Source organism: Triticum urartu, chromosome 7A (assembly GCF_056163025.1).
Source record: "Triticum urartu cultivar PI428250 chromosome 7A, HENAU_Tu73, whole genome shotgun sequence".
In the NCBI taxonomy this organism is placed as follows: Eukaryota; Viridiplantae; Streptophyta; class Magnoliopsida; order Poales; family Poaceae; genus Triticum; species Triticum urartu.
This window is the reverse complement of record NC_141879.1, coordinates 142,012,501-142,020,648: the sequence shown is the minus strand read 5'-3', so window position 1 is coordinate 142,020,648 and position 8,148 is coordinate 142,012,501. Positions and strand designations below refer to the sequence as shown.

At 50.3% G+C, this 8,148-nt stretch overlaps 1 pseudogene; it reads right to left on the bottom strand.

The window, feature by feature from the left end:
- Positions 1-3,119: 3,119 nt before the first annotated feature.
- Positions 3,120-3,680, bottom strand: LOC147958620 (uncharacterized; annotated as a pseudogene).
- Positions 3,681-8,148: the final 4,468 nt, after the last annotated feature.

Here is an 8,148-nt window from a genome sequence, read left to right as displayed (position 1 = left end):
GGCTAAAAAGAAGTGTGTGTGGCCGTCGTATCTGCTCGCCCCCTTCTTCATTCATCCATTTAGGTAAGAATGGATCCAGGGAACCTAGCTCGGGAACAGCCCTGAAAAAACACAGTAAGAGAGTCCAATCTCTGAAATATAGCATTTGATCTCCTAAGTAGTAGTAGTAGCAGGCTTAGTATCTGACTTGATCCAATAGAGTCAGAACACACAGTAGATCCAGATTCCACACCTTGCTGTGGACTGGGGAGAGAGCAGCTCTTCGAAGCTGGGCGTTCTGTGTGATTATGGACGAACTGTAGTACTCGCCCCAAAATGCAAGCCGGGATAGATACTTAAAGAAAGGGGGAGCGGTGGGCCTTCAAAAAGGAGCGAGGGAGTGATGGGCAACCTTTTTCTATATGTTGCTCGTGAGCCGCCAAGTACCAGTCTCGCAACAGTACTGGCGTTAAAGGATCGGTCCTTCACTTGCGGATCGTTCGTGAGTCGAACTCGCTCTCTTGCCACGCCTTTGACTCACGAACTCGAGTCGTACTCATTCACTGCTGACTTTTTTGAGGATCGTTCGTTCTTCACTCTCTTGCTATTACCCGCAGGGAGCGCAGCAACCGACGGTGCATATTATCATATAGAAAGAAGCGAAGCGTAGCGATTCGTACTACCGGAAAAGTGTCGCTAACCGCTAGGCAATAGAGTCAGCTTACGGGGTGAGGCGCAAGCAAGCGTAGCAAATCACATAGAGTTGCCCCTACCTGCCAGCGCGCAGATAGATAGGGCGAGCGAGCGCAGGGATGGATGTCTGAGCGGTTGAAAGAGTCGGTCTTGAAAACCGAAGTATTGATAGGAATACCGGGGGTTCGAATCCCTCTCCATCCGCGAGGTCATAAGTTCTCTCTTGCCTTATCTATAGATAAGAACGAATCTCCTCGACTCGACTGATATGATGGATGGAATGGGTAGAAGGTTGAGGTTATTGTGTGTTGATTTAGTTAGGACTTTGTCTCCCTTTCGTTATCTTCCGCCCCGGGTGGATGACCTGTGGGAGCTAAGTCGAAGATCTCGGTGTCGTCGTGAGTGGTTGATAAACAATGATTGCAGTTTGATTTAGGGAGTCCCAACCCTGTGAAGCTTAACAGACAAAGAAAACGATAGAGACTTCCGGGTATAGGGTGACGACCTTAATGAATCAAGTATTCAGGTGGCAGAGTTTTTAGCTACATAAGCGCTCAAATTCCTGAATACTTATTGCCCAAAAAATATGATCAACCCCAGGTACATTTATTAGGTTTTGATCTGAGGCTATCCTGGTCTGCAGGACCCAACACAAGTATTCATCCTTTCCAATCTGAAAAAGGTGTTGCCGAAAGCTTACCCTCTTCCACACGGATGCTACAGTCGCTATCACTTTTGCAGGAGGGGAATTACAGAGTTCGCCTCTCGGTAAGCGGAATTTTGACCCAGGCGCCCTAGTGTTGCCTAACCGTTCGGCCGGAGATGTCGGATGCGAGATCTTTAGCTACTTGTATCAATTTGCCGCAGTGTGCTTAGATACAATGGGCTGGCAGCTGAGGCTTGGCAGGATGGGGGAGTTAATTAAGGTCGAGGGAGCAGGAAAGAGTTTCTTATTCGCTATTGGCTTAGTACGGCCTATACATAATAGGGCCATGACGGTTTTGGCAAGGCCTTGAACTTCATATATCCCTTTTTTACTCAATCTAGAATACCGATAAAGTCAGATTGAATCATTTTGTCGACCTTTCCTTTGGATTTATTATCATAGGTACTGTTCGAGATCGCCTCTGTGCGGTGAACGCTCGAATGTAGCTAACATCAGTTTTGTCCTCGCGTGGTTGAAGGAAATGCTGCTGCTGGATGGAATGCTTCCGGGGCGCCATGATCCTTCTATCAGGAATAGAATAATCGAGGGCACTGACTGACTGCATCAATCATCGCTCAGTGAGCTATTAATTGCCGCCAATAGCGCTTCGCTTGCATGCAAGGCGGCTAATAAAAGCGCCAGGTAGACGCGCGGAGATGCATTTTGAGTACTGGTGGTACTAGACAAGCTCTAGGGGAATAATCTCTTTCTTATTTCTTTCTTATTTCTTTCCCATGACGACTAGGAACGGGCAAATCAAGAATTTCACTTCGAATTCCGGACCTCAACATCCTGCTGCTCATGGTGTTTCACGATCAGTATTGGAAATGAACGGAGAAGTGGTGGAACGTGCGGAACCACATATTGGATTACTCCAGTGCGGCACGAAGCCGCTGACGCTGAGTAGGCTCCTATGCCGCTAGCACGGTGGAGGTTCCGTAGCGCGTCATGAGCACCGGGCAAAGGGACGGTTGAGCAACTCAAGCGAACCGCCCTACCTGACTTTGGATAAAGATAGAAGGGAGAAGGTTGTGAAGGTGGCCTCGTTATCCACACATCTGGTCGGAGGACCGACCTGGGTTTTCACGACCGTAGGCGGGTCCTGGAGTGCCCGTCAAGGGCGCTAGCGCATACCCCGGGGTGATCATCACCACCTGCACCTCACATCTCAGCACAGTGGAACGTGTAACCCGCCTGCTGTCCAAGTCAACCACTGAATTTCTTGTAATTCATAGCGCCTAACAGAACGTAGCAGCAAGGGACAACCCACCCATACAGACAGCCTGCGGGGAGGATGGCACTACTGGCAAAGACCGTCTGGCGAAAACGCCGCAGGCGCGAAGCGTGGTGGGCCTGCGCCGGGGGAGCATAGGGAGGAAAGGGAGCCCGGACGGTGGAAGAGCCAGGGGAAGCCGGGTCATTTGACGGAAATGGAAGGTCCGAGCGGCTCATTCATTCTTGAAAAAAGAGGGGGGGAGCGAGCCAATGTATCAATGAATAGATACAGTCAACGGTATTAAGACAGCGCTGCCTACACGCGAATTAGCTTCCGAGGTCGAGCAGTCTCAATTTCACTACAGGATTTGCGAATGAATGCTGGGCTGGGCCACCTCAAATGGTGTGAGCCGCATGCGGGGAGACCCGCACGTACGGTTTTCAGGGGGATCTGGCCGGCCGGCGCCCACCCGACTAGAGGGACTGAGAAATTAATCGAGTACAAAACTTATCTTCAAGCTTTACCTTATTTTGATCGTTTAGAGGGCGATCGCGGAGTCACTGAATGAAGTCCTCCCTCCCTTTCTTTCGGAGGTGCTGACCCGCTGCGAGGCAGATATGACTAAGTGACATATTGAATATGGCGACGACTACAGCATGTCGTAGAAGGAGATAAGAGGTGGAGCCAACGACCCACTAAGACTCACGTATCTACAACTACATTCCCGAGCGGCAGTCAAACGGAGGCGTGAATGCAAGATGCCAGCGGAATGATCGACCGGACAGAGGCTAGGGCAGCTTTCTTCCCACCGCGTCCTTCCTTGTGTGTCGGAGATACAAAGCGAGTGCACCGGAAAAGAAGGGGAACTGAATCGATCTATTCCATGGCGAAGCATCCGAAGCATAACTGCACACTCACACGATCTTTGCCGAGAGATAGGAGCATTCGGTGGAACCGGTGAACTACACTTGCTTCTTGATAGATGTGTGGGACAGAGGGCTCGTGGTACCTGCTGCCCGCCCTTCCTCCGCTTTGATAACCGTGTGAACGGAGAGTGGGCAGAGCAAAAGGGAAGGAGGTCCTCATACGGAGTCGCACACTTGAGCAGTGCGGGAGACTGGAGAATGGGTCGAGTAAACTCCCTTAGGGCCGATTAAATCACAGACGAGGAACTTTTCTTTCTTTTTTTCTTTTTGATTTGAAGGGTATGTTCTCAAAAAAGAAAGGCAGAGGTAAATACTTCGAAGAGGCAGCTCGGTAGGGATGGAATGGTCAATAGTCAAGTCAAGGATGACTTCTTTGTTGGCGAAACGATGGGGGAGAGAAAGCACGCCAGTGATTCTCTGAGCCGGTCCTCATTTCCAGCGCCTCGGGAAACAGGTCGAGATAGATGACAGCACCTTTTTATCCTCTTCCTTACCGGGAAGGCGCACTTCTCTTCTTCTTCTGGCCTTCACCTCCTGCCCGGCCCGGAAATAGAACCCAGCCCCCTTTCTGATCCATTCATTTCTGCAAGCAGGCGGGATCCAGAGCTAAGCCCCCCTCCTATTCGAAGCCGGGTGTGGCCTCGCCCTTTTGCTCTTCCTTCGGTTTGGCTCCACGAAGGCGCCGCCTAGACTAGGAGCCCCACTCATATTCAAAAGGCGCCCAGCTTTCAAGACGATGATAATAATTAGTCAACTTTTTCCAATATCATGGAATAGCATGGCCCGGGGCTAAGGTAACTCCAGTGGGAGAGCCGTGTTATGGGTGACCTTATTGCACGGTTCAGAGAGCACTTGTGTATGTGATGCAAGTGAACGTGTACGAAAAAGCTGTCGTAAAGTTCCATTGTTCATTACGTCGTTGACCCTATCTATGTTTCTACGATGGCCCAAGAACACGCTCATTCTTCAGCCGTAGAGAGACTTTTGAATTGTGAGGTACCATTACGAGCTCAATATATAAGAGTGTTATTCTGTGAAATAACTCGAATTTCAAATCATTCACTTGCTTCAACTACTCATGCTATGGATGTGGGAGCATCAACTCCGTTCCTTTGGGCTTTTGAGGAGCGGGAGAAATTGTTGGAATTCTATGAAAGAGTCCCGGGAGCCAGGATGCATGCCAGTTTCATACGACCTGGTGGAATGGCACAAGATCTGCCTCTTGGCTTATGTCGAGATATTGATTCCTCCACACAACAATTTGCTTCTCGTATCGACGAATTAGAAGAGATGTCAACCGCCAACCGTATCTGGAAACAACGATTAGTGGATATTGGTACTGTCACTGCACAGCAAGCAAAGGATTGGGGATTCAGTGGTGTAATGTTAAGAGGTCGTGCGACATGAAGACATTGATAGCAATATGGGGGAAGTTCCCATCAGGCAACAACGGTTCTGCCTGACCCTACAAAAGCATGCATATGTTGTCAGTGAAGATTTTGTGTGAAGCCTTGGAGACGACGTACCCGGGGCTAGGGTAAGCTGAGGGGGGACAGCGTAAGTGAGCGAATGTGTGTAAGCCCAGTCAAAGATTCCTATTCTAGGCGGGGCGGGCCATCAACCTTCGAATGGTGTTGGTCCTACGGACCGTGAACGGATTCGCCTCTGGCCTCTGGGCACGTCGGAACGCATGAGTTCACCGGGGTGGAGCACGGTCCGCCAAAATCGGCATAGGTTAGGTGCTATTGATGGAACATGGTAAGCCCATCTTTCTCCATATGAAAGTGCTGCGGGCACATAGAGATGTGGGTAGAGGAAGTCTCAAAAAGCGAAGGCCGAGCTGTAGGTCACGTGACCTGCACCGAAAAGGTGGCTGACTGGGCTTTCTCCTGGATCAAAGCGGATCAGCTCGCCAAATTCGTCGATCGAATCGGGCACCCCGGAACGTCGAATGAAAGTGGTCTTTCTACAACCCTATTTATATGATTTTTAGGGCCCCTTTCCCCCTATCCCTCCCTTATGTTTAGGAGCGGGATCTGCCCAAGAACGACCTGTGGTGGTACGGAAGGCACGGACTCCGCAAGCGTCCCGCACCCTCTGAGAAAGAAACTCCTCAACCATCACAAGATAAAGAAGTATGACGCTCTGTGTCTGACTCTATTGGTCATAGTTCCTTGCTGTTGCGGCCGGTGCTCGTTTGCGCGTGTGTGAACCACCAGATCATAAGGAAAGATGCCTCTCGGGGCATCTGAGAATGATTTGAGCCGTATGAAGGGAAACTCCCACGTACAGTTTGTTTTGGGGGGGGAGGAGCCCGACAGGGTCCCCCCACTGACTTGGCCCGGGCCTAAGTGAAAGTGCAAAAGTGAAGTGGTGGGCCTACCCATCCCAACCTGGGGTATGCTGGGATTCGCGAAGAGCAGCACCTTACGATGTTCATGACCAATCGGATCTTGACGTACCAGTAGGTACCAGAGGAGATCGCTATGATCGTTACTGTATCCGTATCGAAGAGATGCGACAAAGTGTTCGGATCATTGTGCAATGTCCTAATCAAATGCCTAGTGGCATGATCAAAGCCGATGATCGTAAGCTATGTCCTCCATCACGATCTCGAATGAAACTATCCATGGAATCGTGCGCCGTGTGAAACATAGATCATCGCCGTTCTTAACCGAGACTCAGGTTAAGCTCCGTCTCGGAACCGCCGTGGGGTTAGGAGTAAAGCATCCCGAGGTTGGCGCATCTCGTTGGGCGTGGAGAAGCATTGGGAACCCCAATATCTTTCTTCGGAGAAGTTTCTTTTCCCGTCCCCTCGCCCCGGCATAGCGCTTCGCTTCCGGTTCTTCGGAGGAATCAACTAACTTCTCCCTTCTTCATTGATCCGGGGGAAAGGGAACCGTCTACCAGTTGGGAAGCTAGACATCAAGGTTGTGGCTTGATGAGGATAACTAAGCTGACACGCCGAAGTTGGCTGCTGGCACAACAGGGTGGTGCCTTACCGCACCGCAGGCGCACGCGCGGTAGCGTTCGTGGTGGTGCTTCAGGATTCCAATGTACTGCGTCCAGGATCAGAACGAGCTTGCCGGCGGACCACTGCCGTCCCATTCTTTAGTGAGCTGGAGCGCTGCCATCTTATCCACGGAAAACGCATCAAGCTATCGCTTCAGGTCGAAGCACTAAAAGAAAAGGACCGGGAAACGCGGCGGCATAGGAACCACGGGAACCCAGGAGGGAGAAAGACGATGTACGGGATACGGGATCCTCGCAGTAAGCTGGACCAAAATCCAGCCGAGAGAGGGCAGCCTTTAGAAGCAACAGGTTGGGAAACCAAGAGAAGGCTTCGCCTTTTCTTATCTTCTTCCCGGCACAAAAAGAGGGATTAGCATTATTGACCCCATGAGAAAGCAGTAACACCTTCCTCATCGGGGCTCCGCGCACTGGGAAAAGGCTTCCGCGACAGGAAACCGGCTACTAGTTAGGAAGTGAACATAAGGTATCAAGAGGTCCCTCACAGTCAGGTGCAATGCAATTGCCCCCTATTAGTCAAGTACCCCTCTTCCTATTTAGTTTAGGGGTTAAGGCGAGAAATGGCTTGATGAACCCTTCCGTTCACCACGCACCGGCCCCATTCACTTGCAACTCGTAGAGGCTGTAAGTAAACAGTGCCCCACTAAATTCAAAGTGACGGTGGGGTTGAAAGACGAGAGTGCCTACCTCCACGCCGAGAGTGCCCGCCCTTTCTGTCAAGTAGGCTACTTTTTCCGGAACGCAGTCCAGAATAAGCGTTCCTGTGTATATAGATATCTTCGATGCTGTCATTTCGACATGTCCGCTTAAACCCCTCTTTCGCCTCCCAAAGAGCAAAGTTGGCTTGACGAGCGCAGATGAGGAAGCGGGAGCAATAAAACCAAGATCTCTTTCTTTTCTTTCCAAATACTTTATGAAGTTAAGGGGCAAAGAGAAGCGCTTTCGCTACTGAGAAAGCGAATGGTCAGCGTGAGGGTTCGACGACTTAGCCGAGCGTTAGCGACGCGTCATTCTCATAGCGAGGCGCTTCGAGTTAGCGAAGCGCTGTAGTAGCGTCGGAGACTATGTGCTATAATGCTGAACTAAGGACGTTCTGCCTTATCTATAGAAGCAGTCGACTGAGTTCTGAACGAATGGGATCCTTGGTGGGTAATGGCTCAATCTATAGATGGAAAGCCTTATGATGGGAAACTACCACGTTAGGTTTGGAGAGAGATGGGACCCGTTATAGTTTAGGGGGAGCAGATGCAAGCTTTTTCTTTCCATAGCCGGCCAAATGACTACCGGATCATCGGTCTACTCTACCTCAATTCACCATTTCGAACTTTATACAGAAGGTTTTTCCGTACCAGCTCCTTCTACCTATACCGCAGGTGAAGCACCTAAAGGTGAATTTGGTGTCTTTCTTGTCAGTAATGGGAGTAATCGTCCCTACCGTTGTAAAATAAGAGCACCTGGCTTTGCCCATTCACAAGGACTCGATTCTATGTCCAAACATCACATGCGAGCAGATGTAGTCACCATCATAGGTACTCAAGATATTGTGTTTGGAGAGGTAGATAGATAGGACGTAGTCTTGCTCGATCAGGACCCTAGCT